This window comes from Humulus lupulus, chromosome 9 (assembly GCF_963169125.1).
Source record: "Humulus lupulus chromosome 9, drHumLupu1.1, whole genome shotgun sequence".
NCBI lineage: Eukaryota > Viridiplantae > Streptophyta > Magnoliopsida > Rosales > Cannabaceae > Humulus > Humulus lupulus.
The window spans coordinates 74,075,320-74,095,506 of NC_084801.1; the positions used below are offsets into that span (position 1 = coordinate 74,075,320).

Sequence of the window (20,187 nt, forward strand, 5' to 3'; positions counted from 1 at the left end):
GCCATCGGACATGAGAGGTCGGTTCTCCTTAAACCGACTTAACACATGTTCATAAGTTGGTTTACACAGAACCGACCTATCATGTATGTCTAAGGTAAGCATGGGAGGTCGGTTGCGCGAGAAGACATAATAGGTCGGTTCATGCAAAACTGACCTACCATGTTGTAATGGTAGGTCAGTTCTGTGTGGACCGACCTACCATGTCCTACCTTACTGACATGGTAGGTCGCTACTATGTGAACCGACTTATCATGTCTCATTATAAGAATTTTAAAATATATTAATTTATTTAAACTATAAATATATATATCTCTATATGTAATAAGCTATAAATATATATCTATATATAAAAAAAATATACTTATTAATATTACATAGATTATAATTTTTGAAATATAAATAAATGAATAAATTATTTGTAATTAAAACAAATTAATTTATTTTTTTATAAACAAGAAAATATTTTAATTTAATAGTATTTATAATTTAAAATACAAAAACTTTATAAAATAATTTAGAGTATCTCTTTAATAATTTTTTAGATGACATGGTAGGTCGGTTGTGTAGAACCGACCTACCATGTCATTATAAAAATACATTATTAAAGATACTATAATTTGTTTTATATTATTGAAATGTTAAAATATATTAATTTATTTAAACAATATATATATAATTTATTTGGGTATGAAATAAGTATAAAAAATATATACTATTAATATTACATATATTATAATTTTTGAAAGATAAATAAATTAATAAATTATCTATAATTAAAAAAATCTATTTCATTTTTATAAACAAGATTTTTTTTTTAATTTAATAATATTTATAATTTAAATTAAAAAAAATTTATAAAATAATTTAGAGTATCTCTTTAATAATTTTTTAGATGACATGGTAGGTCGGTTGTGTGGGAAATGACTTCTCATGTGACATGGTAGGTCGGTTGTGTAAAACCGACCTATCATGTCATTATAAAATTACATTATTAAAGATACTCTAATTTGTTTTATATTATTGAAATTTTATAATTTATTAATTTATTTAAACAATACATATATATAATTTTTTTGGGTATGAAATAAGTATAAAAAAATATGTACTATTAATATTACAAATATTATAATTTTTGAAAGATAATTCAATTAATAAATTATCAGTAATTAAAAAATTTTATTTCATTTTTATAAACAAGAAAATATTTTAATTTAATAATATGTATAATTTAAATTAAAAAAATTGTATAAAATAATTTACAGTATCTCTTTAATAATTTTTTAAATGACATGATAGGTCAGTTGTGTGGGAAATGACTTCTTATGTGACATGATAGGTCGGTTGTGTGGGAAATGACTTCTCATGTGACATGGTAGGTCGGTTGTATAGGAATAGACCTACCATGTCATTATAATAATATATTATTAAAGATTTGTTTTTAGATTATTAGAATTTTAACTTATATTAATTTATTTAAACAATACATATACATAATTTATCTAGGTATAAAATCAGTATTAACAAATATACTTATTAATATTATATATATATTATAATTTTTGAAATATAAATAAATTAATTATTAATAATTATAAATTTTAATTTAATATTTATAAATAAGAAAATATTTTTATTTAATAGTATTTGTAATTTAAAATAAAAAACTTATAAAACAATTGAGAGTATCTTTTTAATAATTTTTTTAAATAACATGGTAAGTCGGTTGTGAGGGAAATGACTTCTCATGTGACATGGTAGGTCGGTTGTGTGAGAACAGACCTACCATGTAATTATAAATATATATTATTAAAGATGCTCTAATTTTTTTAGATTATTGGAATTTTAAAATATATTAATTTATTTAAACAGTACATATATATAATTTATTTGGGTGTGAAATAAGTATTAAAAAATATATATACATATTAATATTACATATATGTTTAATTTTTACATCATAGGTCAGTTCTAGAACAGACTTATTATGTTGCATCATAGGTCAGTTGCTAATGGACCGACTTACCATGTTAAAATTAGGGCATTGAAAATAAAAGCCCAAATAAATTTGAAGTATCCTATGTATTATTCTTCTTCTTCACCGTACACCCTGCGCTTTTCTTTCTTCTTCATTTCGCCAGCAACCCAACCCTCTCCTTCCTCAACTCCGGTCACAACAGCGACCTTCACCTCAGCTCCGTTCGGCAGCCTCCTTCGTCGTTCACCAGCAGTCTTCAGTTAGGTTAGCCTCTTCCTCAATCACCCCATATTTATTCATATATATATATATATTTCAAGGGAACTGCTTGATTTCATGATTCACTATCCTTGCCTATTTAGCATTCTATACCTACACATATTATTTTCCTATTCCTCAATATTTATCTCCCAATTTCATGTTATCATAAAGAATAATATTGTTTGTCAGTATATTTATTTTTACAACTTGAAACAATCTGTTACTAAAAGAAGTTTGTTTAGACCTTCCCTTTCATTCTTCGATTTTATCTTGAGTAAAACTAATTTAATATTTATATATATATATATATGCATGTATATTATAGTGTGATATAGATATAGTAGTGGTCACACTGTTGATTGCAAAGAAAGAAAGAAATAAATATGGCTAACTCAACTCCATGGTTCCTCACCTAGGCAGCCATGGTTTCACTTCTAACCACCATAACCACCATTCGGCCACCACAACCACCACCCTCACCACCATCGGCCTCCATCCGTGACCACTCAAAGTGGCACCTCCATACACGGCCAGCCACCATTCTCAATCTTTAACCACCACCAAACCATCTCAAATCTTAAGACCACATATATTAAACTATCCCAACCCCTTAATGTATGTTTCTAGTCCCCCAACACTAATTAAATCCATACAAAACAGCCCACAAATTCACTCTCATGCTTAAGAACATAAATGAAAAATAATCGGCACCGTAAACTACGAAGGAAGTTCACGAATTTGTACCGACCTATTGTGGCTGGTTTCTTGTGGTTTCTTCTTCTCTCCACTTTAGTCCACAATGCTATGGACGCAACCACACCATTCCACATGAATTTCGTACTCAGAATCTAAGAGAAAAATCACCGAAAAATAGGTTTGAAATTACGTTTTTCCTTCAAGAATACTCTACAATTTATACACATAATACAACGTGGTGTGTGAGAATAATATATAATATTTTTCTTATGTTTATTATTTTAAAAATGGCCTACAATATATTGGTAGTAGAAATATGTGGTCATATTTTTTTTTATTTACCAACTAAATTATTTTGCTACTATAATTTGGTAGGAAAATATGATTAATTGCTACCAATTATATTTGGTAGCTAAAAGCTTAGTAGCTAAAACTCTATTTTCTTATAGTGACACTAATACAAAACATGTTCATGCTTGACTTTCTTTTTCTATATAATAGATTATTTATATAATTTGACGATGCTTAACTAATGTATAATTAATTTTAATGTTCCTGCAGGCTCCAATTAATTATTTTTCTTGGTTATTGTTAATTGCCAGAGGTAAGTATGTTATCTAATTAGAGGAGTTTGAATATTTTAAATATTCATCCATAGTGAAGTAGGTTCTGAGATTAAATTTGTGTGTTGCGGTGACAATGGAATATTGAGAACTTGTGTGTTTTAGTGAAGTAGGTTCTGGGAAATTTATTTGTGTGCTGTGGAGATATAAGGAAGAAACTTATTGTGTGTTGTTTGATTCTTTGTAGAAATATGGTTAGGTCACTATTATAAGGGAAATGTTGCCCGAATTCATCTAGAATTATGTTTTATTTTCTTATATTTAAATTATATTGTGCTTGCATGGTTCTTCTTTGATTGGTATATGGAAACTCTGTTAAAATTTATGTTAAAAAGATAGTATATTAACAGGAATATGACAATGCTAAATTTTTTTTTATGGGAATTTTCTACATGCAGGAGGATTTTAGTCCAATTTTAGGGAAACCTCAGTCGAAATTTTTCTAGGAAATGGATAAGAGTTAGATAACAAAGGACAGACTTTCAAAAGAGTATGAAGAGGGAGTTGACAACTTTATTAAGTTTGTCTTAGAAATTACAACAGATCCTTCAAGGGTTCATTTTCCATGTACAAAATGTTCAAATTTGAAAAAAATTAGACATAATGGAGATAAAGAGTCATCTATACTTTCACGGAATGGACCAAACATATGTCAAGTGGATTTGGCATGGAGAAGAAGATGACTCTAACAATAATGTTCCCAATGAAAGAAAGCAATTTGATCATGTATTTGATGACCCTATAGAGATGGTGAGAGATGCAGATGAACGTTTTGTTGATAAGCCTGAAGAATTTTTGAAATTCTTAGAAGATGCAGAGAAACCAATATTCTCTGGGGCACCTTTGTCAAAATTAGTTGTTTTAGTAAAACTATACAACTTGAAAGCTAGTAGTAGTTGGAGTGACACAAGTTTAACAAAGTTATTAACTTTATTAAAAGAAATTTCACCAAAAGATAATGAGTTGCCTACCTCGATTTATGAAGCGAAAAAAACATTGTGCACATTAGGAATGGAGTATAGCAAGTGTTATCCAAAAAGCAGGTGTGGATGACATGGCAGACATTTTTAACACGTGGCTGACACCTGGCAGAGGTTCTGTTCGACCATCGACCAGGGAGATTCCCCTGACATAACATTTGGATTTTATATACGACCAGCTTGGTCGTATACTCCGTATATTTTGAGATGATCTTGTGTAATTGTAATCATATCCGAGATTATCTCCCATGATTCCTGATGATCCGATTATTTAGGAAAGAATATCTGTAACTAATTCATGTAATCCTCCTTGAGCCTATAAATAGAGAGAAATAGCTCAAGGAATGGACTTTTGGCTGATTTGAGTTTATGCTTTACAGGAGAATTGTAGCTATTATCTTTTGATTGTATTATTTATCCCTCTAAGGCTTGTGAAACTCGAAGAACCCTAGTTCTTTGATCACTCATTTGAGAATCAATATCAATAATAGCTTAAGTGGACGTAGGTCATTACCAATTCGTGGGGCCGAACCACTATAATTTGTTGTGTCGTTTACTGTTCATTCCATTAGATCTATTTCAATACTTTTGTACGTCCTGGTTTTCCCACGGGCTGATTAGCAGGTCGAGCCTCGGACTAATCAAGGTTAGTCCGTAAACTTCCCCAGGTCAGAAATCTGATTTTCCAGTTCGAGCCTTGGACTAATCAAGAACTCGCCAATGCTGCCTAAGACTGGGGAAAGGAGTCCTTAAGGCCGAAGGTTGGGTCAGTGAAGCAGCTCGTTGTACGAGCTTCTGCTCGTGGATCTCTGACCCTTTGTAAAGTCAACACACGCAAGATAAACGTGCCTATATCTGACATCACGTGTCCGATATCTCCCTGACTTTTCGGGCACGCATCAGGAACGTGAGCATTCAGACACCCACGGCTGGGTTGGGCCGTGCGGCCCATTATCTCCACACTTATGTGTCAGGTTTAGGAATTAATCATAAGGTCACGTGATGACCTCCCTACCAACTTCCAGGTGCCTTCTCCTATAAGTATGGGGATCCTGGGAGTTGATAGGGGTTGAAAAAAATAGTCTCTGAAGAGCCATATACTTTGTACCCAGAATATATGAATAATATTGACTAGTGGAGTAGAAGGATTTTACCCTTTGAACCACTTAAAAAAAACGTGTCTTGAGTCACCTAGTTCATTCTCTAAGATTTCATATCTGTGGCGGTTCTACTTTCAGTACTAATCCCTTTCTCTTCTTCTCTTAATTACCTGTTGGCGAAGAACCGCGTCAACAACTTTCTATCACATCAAGCATTTGACTCCGTGTCAGTTGACCAAAATGAGGGTCAACATTCTGGTGCTTGCATTGAGAGCTTGAGATGAAGCGGTTGAAGTACTAATGGAAAAGACAACCAGGAAGACTGGGCAGGCTGCTGACGCTGCACCATCTCAACCTCCTCCTCTGAACATGGCTGAGAATGAGCCAGAATTGGAGTTTGATGAGGAGGAACTGGACTCCGAAATGCTGAGAAATACTTTGGGAGTATTTCAAGATGAATTGGCCAATCTGAGGGCTAGTCAAGAAAGTGTTGCGGAGACCATGGCGCGACAACAGCAAGAAATAGAGCGCCAGCGCCAAGAGCTGAGTTAAAGACAGGCGGAGATGGACTGTCGTCAGAGGGAGGCGATGGCCGCCCTCAAAGTAGCCCTCCAATCGGCTAAGAATTAGGCTGCACCTGCCTCGCAGCCTGATCAACCCTCAAATGGGCAAGGGGTCCCAATCCTAGCCCTCCAATCTAGCAAACAAGCCCTCAAAGGCCGAAGCACCCACCAATGCCTCAGGATGATGTCCCACCTAGGGAACCTGAGAGGCAGCCTCCATCCCAGGCTGGTCGAGGCAATCCCCCACATCCGAGGCATAATAGGGCTGGGCAGCAGCTCCGCAGCCCAAGATGCCTGAGGGGTGAAGAGTCGCGCCCACCGAGTAGGGGGCAGCGTCCTTCTGGCAAGAGGAGGAACTCAGAAACAGGCTCTGCGGTCAGGGGCCCCCCACGACATGATAATGCACGGGGACTTACCGACCAACGCAGGCCTCCCCCTAACGCTCAGGAAGTTCCAGCCCAAGGCAACCGAGGAGACAGTCAGTCCCACCATAGCCAATCGAGGTTCAGAGATGGCCATGGCTACAATGAGGCCGACTCAGGCAGAGGGAATGCGGGTAGGAGGAACGAGGAAAGAGGTGGAGGCAGAAGCCCACCACCTAGAGAAGACCAACAAGCAAGGCGTAATGCTGGGGGGCAGCCCAGACAAAACAACGTCTTTAGCCGGCTCGGAGCCAGCGAGCAACAGCGAAGAGACGACGATCTAAGGGATGTACTCAACGACCACCGAGAAAGGCATGACGAGTACATTCCCCCGGTAGCAGAGGCCTCGAAAATTCCTGAAGTCGTTTAGGCCCAAATAGATGCCCTGAACCAAGTAGTGCAACAGTTGGTCAGGGGAAGAACGTCTCACATCGAGTACGACAGGAGAAGGGGCACTCCTTTCGTCCAGAGGATTGCTGTGGCAGAGACTCTCAGTAAGTTTAAAATGCCCACACTTCTGAACTTTGACGGGTATGGTGACCCGGTATCTCATGTCAACAAATTTGAGATACAAATGGACATTCAAAAGGTGTTCGAAGACGCTCAGTGCAGGATCTTTCCTGCAACACTTTCTGATGCTGCACAGGAGTCGTTCTTTAAGTTCCCTCCTGCAAGTATTGTATCTTGGGAGATGTTCGTAAAGGAGTTTTATGGACAATTCTATGCAGATCGTGTGCACCCAACTGAGGCAAACCAGCTGGTCGAGATACGCCAGCAAGAAGGAGAACCACTGAAAGACTACGTCCAACGTTACATGCGAGCAGCGGCTGGGGCCAAAATAGTGGGAGACGAAGGCAAAATGATGGCCCTAACTGCAGGAGTTAGGCACCGTACGCCTCTTTGGAGTAGCCTCAGGAAGCATGGGGTTAAAATTACCCAAGAATTTTTGGATCGAGCTAATCGATACATCAAGCTCGAGGATGCAATTGCCAGCGAGGGAGAGACCCCAAATAAAGATAAGGGGACTGAAGACCCCGCCAAAGCCGCCAATGGGTCAAAGCCCAACGACAACGGCAAAGGCAATGGGAATGGAAATGGCAAGAATGGGGGGAAGAGGCCCCATAATGAACCATCTACCTCCGAGAGTAAGCGCGTTAAGGGCAATCATTATGAGCCAAGGTTCACCAACTACACTGTCCTTGTCGAGTCTCGAGCAGAGGTGTATCAGGCCACAAGTTCTAGTGTACCTTACAAAAGACCCGCTGCCATCCGAAAAGATATTTCAATAAGAGATACGACCAAGTTCTGTCATTTTCACAACGACTACGGACACGATACGAACGAGTGTAACCAGCTAAAGGATGAAATCGAGTTCATTATTAGACAAGGACACTTGAGGAGATACGTGCGGGCTGCGGTAGCTTCCCAACGAGAGGCTCCAGGTGGCAATGAGCAGGCGCCTACATGCCAACGCTCGCCACATTTACAGGCTGACCCTGTGGCTGGCACCTTACTCACCATCTGCGGAGGCTCGCACCTTGCAGGAAACAGCAGAAAGGTAAGGGAACAATACGCTTGGACCCTACGTCACGACCAAGACATCGAGATGATGACTATGGAGGATCGGGCATCAAAGAAGGCTTGGACAGAGGACGGTGCAATAACCTTCTCTGATTGTGATGCCCAGCATGTCCGGTTCCCACATTCCGATCCGCTAGTCGTGGATGTTAAGATTGCCAACATGATGGTGAAAAGAGTACTGGTCGATACAGGAAGTTCAGTTAACATCCTGTATAAATCTTCGCTGGAACGGATGAAGTTGTCCGTCAAGGACTTGGAGCCCTGTAACCAAACAATTTATGGTTTCTTTGGTGAGGGACTCGCTCCAACAGGGTCAATCAGGCTTCCAGTAACAGCAGGTACTACGCCCGCCACCAGAACATTCATCACTACTTTCATAGTAGTTTATTGTCCTTCAGCCTACAATGCTGTAATTGGAAGGCCCATACTGGTCGACCTTCGGGCCGTCACCTCTATATGGCACCTGGTCATGAAATTACCAACAGACGCAGGGGTAGGACGCGTATTGGGAAACCAGAGGGAAGCAAGGGAGTGCTACAGTGCCTCAATCACTAAGGCCAAGAAGGGTATGTCGAGGAGTGCTCCCCCAGAAAAGTTGCAGATGGCCATTGATGTACAAGCCCAATCAGGTGATGAAGTCACCAAATAGGGTGTTGCCGAAAGTGAGGATAGAGACTTAGATCCTCGCTTTGGGGATTTTGAAGAAGATGTAGGACCTGTCGAGGACCTTGAGGAGGTCCAGCTTGACGAAGAGTTTCCGACCAGAGTTGTAAAGTTCGACAAAAATTTAGAAGCAACAACAAAATATGCACTGGTGGAATTTTTGAAGAAGAACCAGGAAGTATTCGCCTGGTCACATATCCTGCAGTCATCAGCCATGTCCTGAACGTCGCAAAAGCTTTCCACCTGTGCAACATAAAAGAAGGTTGCTCGATAAAGACAGATCAAAAGCCTTGAAGGAGGAAGTTGAAAAACTAAAGGAGAATGGGTTCATCAGGGTGGCGTTTTATCCATCATGGGTCTCTAATCCAGTACTAGTTCCCAAGCCGAATGGAAAATGGCAGACCTGTGTGGATTTCACAGACCTTAATAAAGCATACCCTAAAGATTGCTTACCACTACCAAGGATCGACCAGCTGGTCGATGCAACTGCAGGCCATGAGATCCTCTCCTTCATGGATGCATACTCAGGGTATAATCAGATTAGTATGCATCCCCCTGACGAGGATCACACTAGCTTTCAGACCGATACAGGGCTATACTATTACAAAGTAATGCCCTTCGGATTGAAAAACGCTGGTGTGACTTACCAGCGACAAGTTAACCACATGTTTAAGGAGTTGATCGGGGTAAACATGGAGGTGTACGTTGATGACATGCTGGTAAAGTCAAAAAAGGCAGAAGGACATGTGAAGGATTTACAAGAGTGTTTCAATGTTCTGAACAAATATCAAATGAAGCTAAATCCTCTCAAGTGTTCCTTCGGAGTAGGATTAGGGAAGTTCTTGGGGTTCATCGTTAATTCGAGAGGAATCGAGGCTAATCCCAAAAAGATCAAGGCCCTGATCGATATGAAATCGCCAGTAAAGATCGAAGATGTGCAAAGTTTGATTGGAAGAATTGCCGCGCTCAGTAGATTTATTACAAAATCGACAGATAAATGCGTCCCTTTCTTTAATCTACTTAGGGGCACAAGAAGTTCGAGTGGACTGAAGACTGCGAACAGGCTTTCCAAGCCTTAAAATCCCACATGGCGCAGCCTCCCGTCTTATCGAAGCCTGTAGATGGGGAAACTTTGTTCATATACCTGGCGATCACCGAATATTCTGCTAGTGCGGTGTTAGTAAGAGAAGAAGAAGGCGTACAAAAGGCGGTGTATTATGTGAGCAAGAGGTTAATCGGGGCCAAATTGAGATATCCTCCCATTGAAAGATTAGCCTATTGCCTAATTTTGGCCTCAAGGAAGTTACGTCCTTACTTCCAAGCCCATCCAATCATGGTCTTGACTGACCAGCCCCTTCGACAAGTTTTGCAAAAGCCAGAGGCTGCTGGTCGTTTGTTGAAATGGGCAGTCAAACTCGGGCAGTTGGATATAACATACACATCGCGAGCAGCAATAAAAGGACAAGTCTTGGCTGATTTCATTGCCGAATTTACTGAACTCCCAGACAGCGAGCAGGGTGAAAAGCCTAGTGTGCCTGAGCCTCAAGTTGAAGCTCCTTCGTGGAAGCTATTCACAGATGGATCATCCAACGAATCTCACGCAGGAGCAGGAGTAATATTGATAACGCCAGAAGGGCATTGATTTCACTGCGCAATTAGGTTTGATTTCACTGCTTCAAACAATGAAGCCGAGTATGAAGCCCTACTTGCTGGGTTAAGGTTAGCCAAAGACATGAACATTAAAGTGCTAGATATTTACAGTGATTCACAGCTGGTAGTGAATCAGGTATTAGGGGAGTATCAAGCATGAGGCTTAAAAATGGTGGCCTATCTGAACAAAACAAAAGATCTGTTGGCACAATTTGAAAAATATACCCTCCAGCAAATACCCCGAGATCAGTATTCAAACGCAGATGCCTTAGCCAAACTCGCGAGTGAAAAGGATGCTGACACTTTAAATATAGTGCCAGTCGAGCGGCTACATGTGCCAAGCATACAAGCAGAAGAAACAAATATGGAGGTTCGGTTAGCAGATACATGGATGGCACTATACTTGGAGTATCTCACGAGCGGTATACTACCAGCAGATAGAAACAAAGCCAGGACCTTTCAGAGACAGGCTGTTAGGTATATCTTGGATGATGGTTTTCTTTACCGAAGAGGATACTCAATGCCACTGCTCAGGTGTGTTACACCAGAAAAGGCTAAAGAGCTGATGAAGGAGGTACATGAAGGCTTTTGTGGAGACCACGCTGGGGGGCAGAGCTTATCAAAGAAGATTCTAAGGCAGGGTTATTTCTACCCAACCATGAACGAAGACTCGATGGAGTTTGTGCAAAAATGTGATAAGTGTCACAGGTTTTCCAAGATCCCACGGGCAGCTCCTAATGAGTTAAAGAAGGTGCAAAGCCCGTGGCCCTTCACCAACAGGAAAAGGTGGGGTGAAATACGCAGTTGTGGCGGTCGACTACTTCACCAAATGGGCTGAGGCCGAGCCACTCACAACCATAATGACAAAAAAGTACTTGATTTTGTCATCAAGAACATTGTTTGTCGATATAGATTGACAAGAAAGATTGTCTCAGAAAATGGCACCTAGTTTGATAGTGACATGTTCACAGACTTCTGCGAAAGGCATGGCATCATCAAGAGTTTTTCTTCAGTTGCTCATCTGCAAGCAAACGGGCAAGTCAAAGAAGTAAATAAGACATTGAAGGATACTTTGAAGAAAAGGCTTGAAGAAGCTAAAGGAGCATGGCCAGATCAGCTGCCTGAAGTCCTCTGGTCGTATAGAACTTCTCACCGAACAACAACAGGTCATACCCAATTTTCCTTAGCATACGAGTATGAAGCTATGTTGCCAGTCGAGTTAGATCCGCCCTCACATCAAAGAATCACATAAGACCAAGACCAAAATAGCCAACTGTTGATGGAGTCCCTAGACCTGATTGAGGAGAAACGAGAGAAAGCCCAACTCCGAGTAGCTGCCTACCAGCAAAAAGTCACTCGATATTTTAACTCCAAAGTAAAAGAGAGAAAGTTCAACGTCGGAGACTTAGTACTTCAAAGAGTTTTCTTAAACACCCACGACCAAGCTGCTGGAGTACTAGGACCTTACCAGATTGAAGAAGTCCTTCATCTAGGCACTTACAAACTTGCACGCTTAAATGGAGATCTCGTTCCATGTTATTGGAATGGAGAACACTTGTGCAAGTATTATCAGTAAACAATCCTTCTTAAAAGACTGGCTTGTATTAATTTTTACGTTTTACAAGTTTTGAAAAAGGGTTAGTCATGTTATATGGCTAATCGCTTAAAAGTGTAAGATCTTTCAAAGATCACTCGTAAAGACATGTTTAGTCCATTTAAATACGAGAATTATAAAGGAATGTGCGTAGCCAGTCATTCTTGCCAAACTTTGTAATTTTTTTTACAAGTATTTAGTAATTAAGTGTGTTGTTTTGCTGTATTATAAGTTTTGCATTTTATACCGAGTAGTAATGTTTGTACATGTTGTGGTCAAGGCAAGTGACCAAGGACCTAAAGCTCCTCAGTCACTTGGGGGGCATATAAGGTACATAGAAAGCAAAGCATACCAAGAGGTATATAAACACATGAACAAAATAAGTGAAAGCATGCTACAGTACTTATAGTATTTTTCAAAAATTATATTTTGTTAAATCAAGCCAAAGTACTATGCTAGGTTCGGTCATGCGAACAGATGTTATAATAAAGCAAAAATATTATAATGTCAAAGGAATCCTTTTACACCGTGAGCAGTACTGCTCGGATGTAAATGTTAAATTAAAAGGAAAAGTTGCCCATGCAGCAATAAAAAAGTAAACATTGTCTTAACATCATTACCTGTGGGTCATGCAAGGCAAAGAAAAGAAAATAAGTTAAAAACAGGCTAAGGAGCAGGAGGAGGATCCTGGGGAGCATTTTGGTCAACTGCAGCTTCCCCTCCATCCATCCCCGTGGCCAGCAAAATCTCTGGGGAGGCAGGAACTTTGGCCCTTTCTTCGGCTGCCATTCGAGCAGCACTACAAGCCAATTCAGCTGTCCTGGCATCCTCTTGAAGGTAGTCGAAATTGGCACTTCGATTGTGTTTCCAGAAGTCGTAGAAACATCGAAGTGTCGCATTCTTGTACCTCTCCAGGTCCTTGGCGTTCGTGAGCCTGAGTTGCTCCACTTGGCTCTTGAGGATGACGATGCTCCTGTCCTTCGCAAGATTTTCCTCCTGAAGCTTCTGAACTTCGTGCCAGTGGATTCGGTTGGCCTCCTGGTACTCATCTCTCTACTTTCTGGCATTTTCCAAAGAAGCCTGTTTCTCCACCAGGTCCGCTGCCAAAGAATCCTTCTGCTGGGTCACCACCTCCAACTCTCCCACGTGCCTTGCCTCCGCGGCTTGAAGCTCCTCCATTAGCTTCGCCTCCCTAGCACGGGACTGCTCGACACTTGCACCCACGCGGGCACGAGCAGCCATCATGGTCAGCATTGCCTGCAATCAAAGAATAAGAGTTAGACTAACTTCAAAAAGGAAAATCAAGACCATCATCACAAAAGAGAAGGAAGATTACTTACACTGGCCACTTCATTGAGGGCTCTATTGAGGATCTGGTCGACCCCCATTGTTTCTGCATCAGCCATGGACTCTTTGCAGCGGTCATGCTTAAGGATGTGAGTAAGGCGAGCCTTGGTTGACCTTAGGGAGTGGCCCGATAGTTTAGCCCCAGGGGGAACAGCCTCAGCATGTTGGGCTTGTTCAGTAGGGGCCGGAGGTGAAGGAGTCATGGCAGTAGGAGCAATAGGAGGCAGAATTTCCTTCTCGACAGGAGCAGGAGGCTGGGCAGATGTTTGGCCAGAGGGCCCATCCTTCGAAGGATCGGTGGCTCGGTTCTTCTCGGCTAAAGGCACCTGATTGGACTCACCATCGTGTTTCCTGGTCGATTTCCTCTTTCGGACCAAGGGAATCTCTTCCTCCTCCTGAGTGCTATATAGATCGAAAACGTTTGCAGAAGCCATTTCTGCAAAAGAGGTAAACATGCAGACAGTAAGCCAAAAATAGATGACAAGTTATGTTGCATATAGAAAAGAAATAAAGAAAATTACAGAGTCAAACACCCGAGCTATTACTACTGGTCACTACAATATTGACTCTACTAGTCATACACTCACTCTCTGGCATGAAGAAGTCTAGCCCTAGGTTTGGAGCATATGTAAAATTGCCGTCCCCATCGAATAAATGACAGGGAATTGGCAAGTTATCTAAGAGTGAAATAACAATACCATTTTCGTCAGAGGACTCGTCTAAGTCTATGACAGACTCGTCTGCCTTTTGTTTTCCCTATCCTTGGGGGGCAGAAGACCTTTCTGGTGGGGGAGTACCAACGGGTTCCCTGATTGTAACCCAAGTCGGTCTCCGTCGAGGAGGAGACGCTGGTGGTTGCTGCTCGGGATTTTCCTCGGCAGTGGCACTTTCTGCCACGGGTTCCCTCACATCCTGGTGAGGGGCCAGGAGGCCAGCTAGCCTCAAGTTGGCCTCGGTGACCAGAGAGTTGATGCTCTTCTCAACGTCCGTCATGCTGGCCAACATGGCAAACCTCAACACCATGTCTGGTGTTGGGTTTGGTCACAACCATGGGCTTGAAAAATACAAGATGTTTCAGAAAAATGCAAGTAAAATTACTAAGTAAAAACAGCGACCAGTGGAAAAAGACATTTACCTCCACGAGTGAAGGCCAGGTTGTTTGTGACCATGTCAGGCATGAGGAAATACTCCTAATTGTATTTCCCCACGTTGGAAATGTGGGTGGTGTCACTTAGGAAGGTTCGGTTGGTCTCCTGGTGACAAAAAATGAAAGAACCCCATACCAGATTATTGGGGGTTGGACTTAAGTTCAAAAAAGTAGTTGACCTCGTGGGGGGTAGGCTCTGGACATTGTTTATGGTTATAAAGGATATAGAGTGCAACAAGCAGTCTATATCCATTGGGTGTAATTTTGAAGGGGGCGACACCAAAGTAGTTTGCCACCCCCTGGAAGAATGGATGGAGAGGAAGGGTAGCCGCAGCCTCTATGTGATACCTCGACCAGGCGCTGTAAACGCCTCCAGGAAAATTCGCCCTCTGATCCGCAGTAGGGATTTTGAGGGTTACCCCAGTAAGGCCATACTTTCTGAAGTAGTTGGCTAGCATCCTGGGGGTTACTTGGTTGAGTGGGGAAAGATACCACTTGACATTTGGAAGAACTGAATGTCGAGGGCGGGCCCTAACTTTGATGTGAGGGTTTGGAACAATATTTTCTCGACCACTGGTCAAGGGAACCCCAGCCTGCGAGTCAGGCTGGGCTGGAGGATTTGAGGGGTTTTATGGTTTTTTCTTCTTTTGGGCAGTGGACTTGACACGACCCATTCTTATTGGAGTTGGTTGAGGTCTGGAAGGAGAAATTCTAGAGAAAGGAATCTCGTGGACGCACTGAGCTGGCTGTTCTTCGCTCTCGAGCAGTTGCACAAGTAGATCGTCGTTGATCGGCCTCTCACCTCCCCACAAATCTGGCATTAAAATCTGTGGACAGAAAAATGGGGAGGTGAAGATGAAGAGCCTAAAAAGTTGGTTAGAATAATGCTGCTTGTGTATAAAAGTCTAACTTTTATATAGCAACATTCTAACAAAAACTAATTTTTTCATAAGAACAGTTTGAAAAACAAATCAAAAAGTGAAAGCAAAAAGTTTTTTCTGAAAAAGCTTTCTCAACTTCAGTCAGGGAAGGAAAAACCCAGTTTTTCAATTAGCATAAAAATCGAATTTTTACTTCGATTTTACGTCCTAAATTTATGATCTCGACTATCAAACTGATTCATAACTCCTAAATGGAAAATATACACCACCACATCTGGCATCACTCGACAAACACCCTATTTTCATGCATCTTTACCCAAGAACACAGTTCAATATCAGAACCTAAAAAACCAGCTTAAATCGGCATGCACAGCAAAGTAAAGGGTGAAAAAGTTCTGAAGCTTACCTATACGAAGATTGTAAAGTTCTGGAGAAATTTTGAGTGTAGGTGTGCGAACAACCAATTCCTGGAACGATGAAGGATGGTCTTCAAAGAGATTTTGGGTTCTGACTTGGGGGTTCTTGGAAGAGTTCTTGACAGAAAAATAGCTTGTAAAAGGTGAAAAGGAAGTTCTGGAAGCTATATATATCGTCTGAGATATGGAAAAAGAGGTAATCAAAAGTTCCCTTTTTTCAAGGCGTGGGGAAGAGTGATAGCCATCAAAGGATTGCTTGGGAACCGAAAAGGCATGATTAGACGTGAGTAGGTCACTTTTTCCAAGGAGGCACGAACTACTCTGACAGATTTGGTGGGGTAATCGAAGAGTCATTTTCCTAAAAGTTTATATATTGCTGGTCGTAATAAATAAACTTGGGGGGCAAATGTTATCCAAAAAGCAGGTGTGGATGACGTGGCTGACATTTTTAACACATGGCTGACACCTGGCAGAGGTTCTGTTCGACCATCGATCAGGGAGATTCCCCTGACATAACATTTGGATTTTATATACGACCAGCTTGGTCGTATACTCCGTATATTTTGAGATGATCTTGTGCAATTGTAATCATATCCAAGATTATCTCACATGATTCCTGATGATCCGATTATTTAGGAAAGAATATCTATAACTAATTCATGTAATCCTCCTTGAGCCTATAAATAGAGAGAAATAGCTCAAGGAAGGGACTTTTGGCTGATTTGAGTTTATGCTTTACAAGAGAATTATAGCTATTATCTTTTGATTGTATTATTTATCCCTCTAAGGCTTGTGACACTCGAAGAACCCTAGTTCTTTGATCACTCATTTGAGAATCAATATCAATAATAACTTAAGTGGACGTAGGTCATTACCAATTTGTGGGGCCGAACCACTATAATTTGTTGTGTTGTTTACTGTTCTTTCCATTAGATCTATTTCAATACTTTCTATCACATCAAGCATTTGACTCCGTGTTAGTTGACCAAAATGAGGGTCAACAGCAAGATTCACGCTTGTCCAAATGATTGTGTTCTATATCGAAATCAATATGAGAGTGCAACTGAGTGCCCCGTATGTAAAACATCTAGATGGAAAAAATTAAGAACAACAAAGAATGTAAGAAAGGGATTCCGGCAAAAGTATTGTGGTATTTTCCACCAATACCTAGGTTTATACGTTTGTTTTGAAATCCCGAACATGTCGAAAGTCTACGATGGCATGAGGATGTAAGGATCAAAGATGACAAATTGCGCCATCCAGCTGATTCCCCAGCTTGGAAAGAAGTGGATGAACTATGGCCTCAAATAAGAAAGGATCCTAGAAATCTTCGACTTGGTCTTTCTGCTGATGGCATCAATCCATTCAGCAATATGAGCTCATCTTACAATTGTTATTGGATGAATAATGGCAACGAGCGAAAAAATTCATTGTGTTGACTTAAGAAAGGGTAACTATCGTGTGCAAGTGGATGAGTGTTGCAATGAACATGCTAAACTTATGTTTCCTATTGGGGATGAGATTTCTTTAGTACGTCAAGCTGTTGGCCACTATGTTGAGTGGCCATCTCATATGATCACTCCTTACGATTCAGATTTGGTAAGATATTGAGAAACAACTATATTTAGTGATTAAATTATTTTTCATGACTAACATGTGTTACTTTCATGTTGAAGCTACCTAAGAAGTCAAAGAAGCAAAAAAGGAATAGTTCACCAATACCTAATGCCCCAATGACACAAGAGAAGTCTCATCCTTCCCAAAGACTTCCTAGTCAAAATGAAGTAGTGTTAAGTAAAGCTAGTGCCCCGATACTCTTCAAGATTCCTAGTGGGGTTCCTCGATTTATCAAGTGTCTATTAACTACCGTGAAGTATGTGGAGCCAAGTTTCATGGTCAAAGTTTCGATGGATTTCGAGATATTAGGCCATGAAAATGATTTATAAATCTCACAAGAAGATATACGTTGGCTTAATGGAAGAGATTGGAGGATCATGTGTATCGTTATATATCATGTATCAAATATTTTTAAAATAATCATAAGTTTGTAGATGACGTATTTTATAAATTTAACAAAGATATATTTTTTTTTTCTGTAGAATTTTATACTTCCTATTAGTGAAAAGAGAGATCAGTCACTTTTTTCGTTTTGTTGAGCAAATTTGGTTATCAAATGTTGGATCTACTAAAGAAGAGAGTTGAATGGGTATCAAAGCGTATGATTGATTCAAATCTGGGTCTGATGTGGTTGTTGCCATATCATAAGGGGTAAGTTTTTCACTTTTAGTATTTTGTTAGTGAATATATATAATATTAATAATGATTTGTTTTTGTGTTTTTGTTAGAAAGCATTGGATGCTTATAATAATTGATTTTGATCACCAATTGTGTTATTTCCTGGATTCTCTTCACAATTTTCCACAAGATGAAATCAAATCTCTCATTTCTCGGTAAAAATCTAACCAATTAACTACATACTCTTAAAGTCATTTAAAAATTAACATCTAAATGTTTATGTTTTTATTGCTTAGTGTCTTTCAACATTTATGCACAAATAATGCGAAAACTAATGATGTCGCATGGAGAACTGTTACGTGTCCTAGTCAACCATTACAATCAGTACAATGTGGATTCTATGTTATGAGGATGATGAAAGATTTTGTGACAAATGAGTTTTCAATGCGATGGCTAACTAGTAACGTAAGTGAAAATATTCATTATTAAAGTTCTAGCTTTACCATAATATTAAGTATATTAATTCAACTCATGCAATGAATGTTGTTTTAGTGTGGCGGGAAGAACTCTTACACAAAGGATGATATCAATAAAGTACGTGAAGAATGTGCACAATGCATCATGGATTTGATGAGTACTACATAGGTCCACTCACTTTTGTTAACTTAGACTTTTAATGAGATATACTTACAATGTTATCCTAGACTTTCTTGAAGATATACACACTTTTGTTGTCTAACTATAGTTTACAATGCTTATATGAGTCATTTTGTAATTAACTTAAGACTCGTTATTTTGGATACTTGGTTTACACCAGAGGTCAGTTGGCGCCAAACCGACCTGTGGTGTAAGACATGGTACGTCGGTTTGCAACCGACCTACCATGTCTTACACCAGAGGTCGGTGTGCAATCGACCTACCATGTCCTACACCTGAGGTCGGTTTGCAACCGACCTACCATGTCTTACACTAGAGGTTGGTTTGGCGCCAACCGACCTATCAAGTTTTTACATCATAAGTCACTGCATGGGAAGTCAGTTCCCAACCGGCTTATGAACATTCAAAAGTTGGTTTTTAACCGAATTATCGTGTAATTTTTGTAGTAGTGTTATATAATACACCGATTTTTTAGCATGGTCTTCTTTTCGAACTAACACGGAACTGACTACATTTTATGTATAAAGGATAAGAGGCTCTCTAGACATAGGCTTAGAAAATACTGGGGGCTCTGCCAAGTGTGATTTTAGGCTGAGGAATTCCTGCTTGCACTCCTCAGTCCATTCAAATTTCTTGTTTCCTCTTAGAAAGTTGTAGAATGGAAGGCACTTGTCAATGGATTTCGAAATAAAATGATTCAAAGCTACCATCCATCTAGTCAGGCATTCAACTTCTTTTCGTGACCTGGGCGAGGGCATTTCTAACAGTGATATGATTTTATACGGATTAGCCTCTATCGCCCACGTATTTACTATGAAACCCATACGTTTTCCCGATGCAACTCCGAAAGTACACTTCTGGGATTTAGCCTCATACAATACCTCCTTAAGATCTCAAAACATTCTTTCAAATTGGATACATTGTTACCAGCAGCCTTCGATTTGACAAGCATATTGTTGCAATATACTTCCATATTCCTCCCGATCTGATCAACAAACATTTTGTTGACTAATCACAGATAGGTAGCTCCGACATTCTTCAGCCTGAAGGGCATGACTTTATAACAATATACGCTAGTTGCATTCATAAAGCTATTATGCTCTAGGTCTAAAGGATTCATCGTGATCTGATTATATCCAGAATACGCATCCATAAAGGACATTAGCTCGTGACCCGTCGTAATATCTACCAATTGATCAATCCTTTGAAGTGGGAAGCAATCTTTAAGGCAAGCTTTGTTTAGGTCGAAGAAAATGATGCAGGTCCTCCGTTTCTTGTTTGGCTTTGGGACGAGCACGGGATCAGTAAACCAGATTGGGTATTTTGCTTCACGAATAAACCTGCACTTTAATAGTCGAGCTATTTCTTCCACCAGTGCTTCAGCTCGGATTGTTCC

The 20,187-nt window shown here is 40.0% G+C and overlaps 1 long non-coding RNA gene across 1 annotated transcript; it reads left to right on the forward strand.

The window, feature by feature from the left end:
* The first annotated feature begins 18,451 nt into the window (after positions 1 to 18,451).
* On the forward strand, positions 18,452 to 18,886 carry LOC133800468 (uncharacterized). The gene is made up of 2 exons (XR_009876485.1): positions 18,452 to 18,599; positions 18,687 to 18,886. It is a non-coding gene; the product is annotated as an uncharacterized LOC133800468 (long non-coding RNA).
* Positions 18,887 to 20,187: the final 1,301 nt, after the last annotated feature.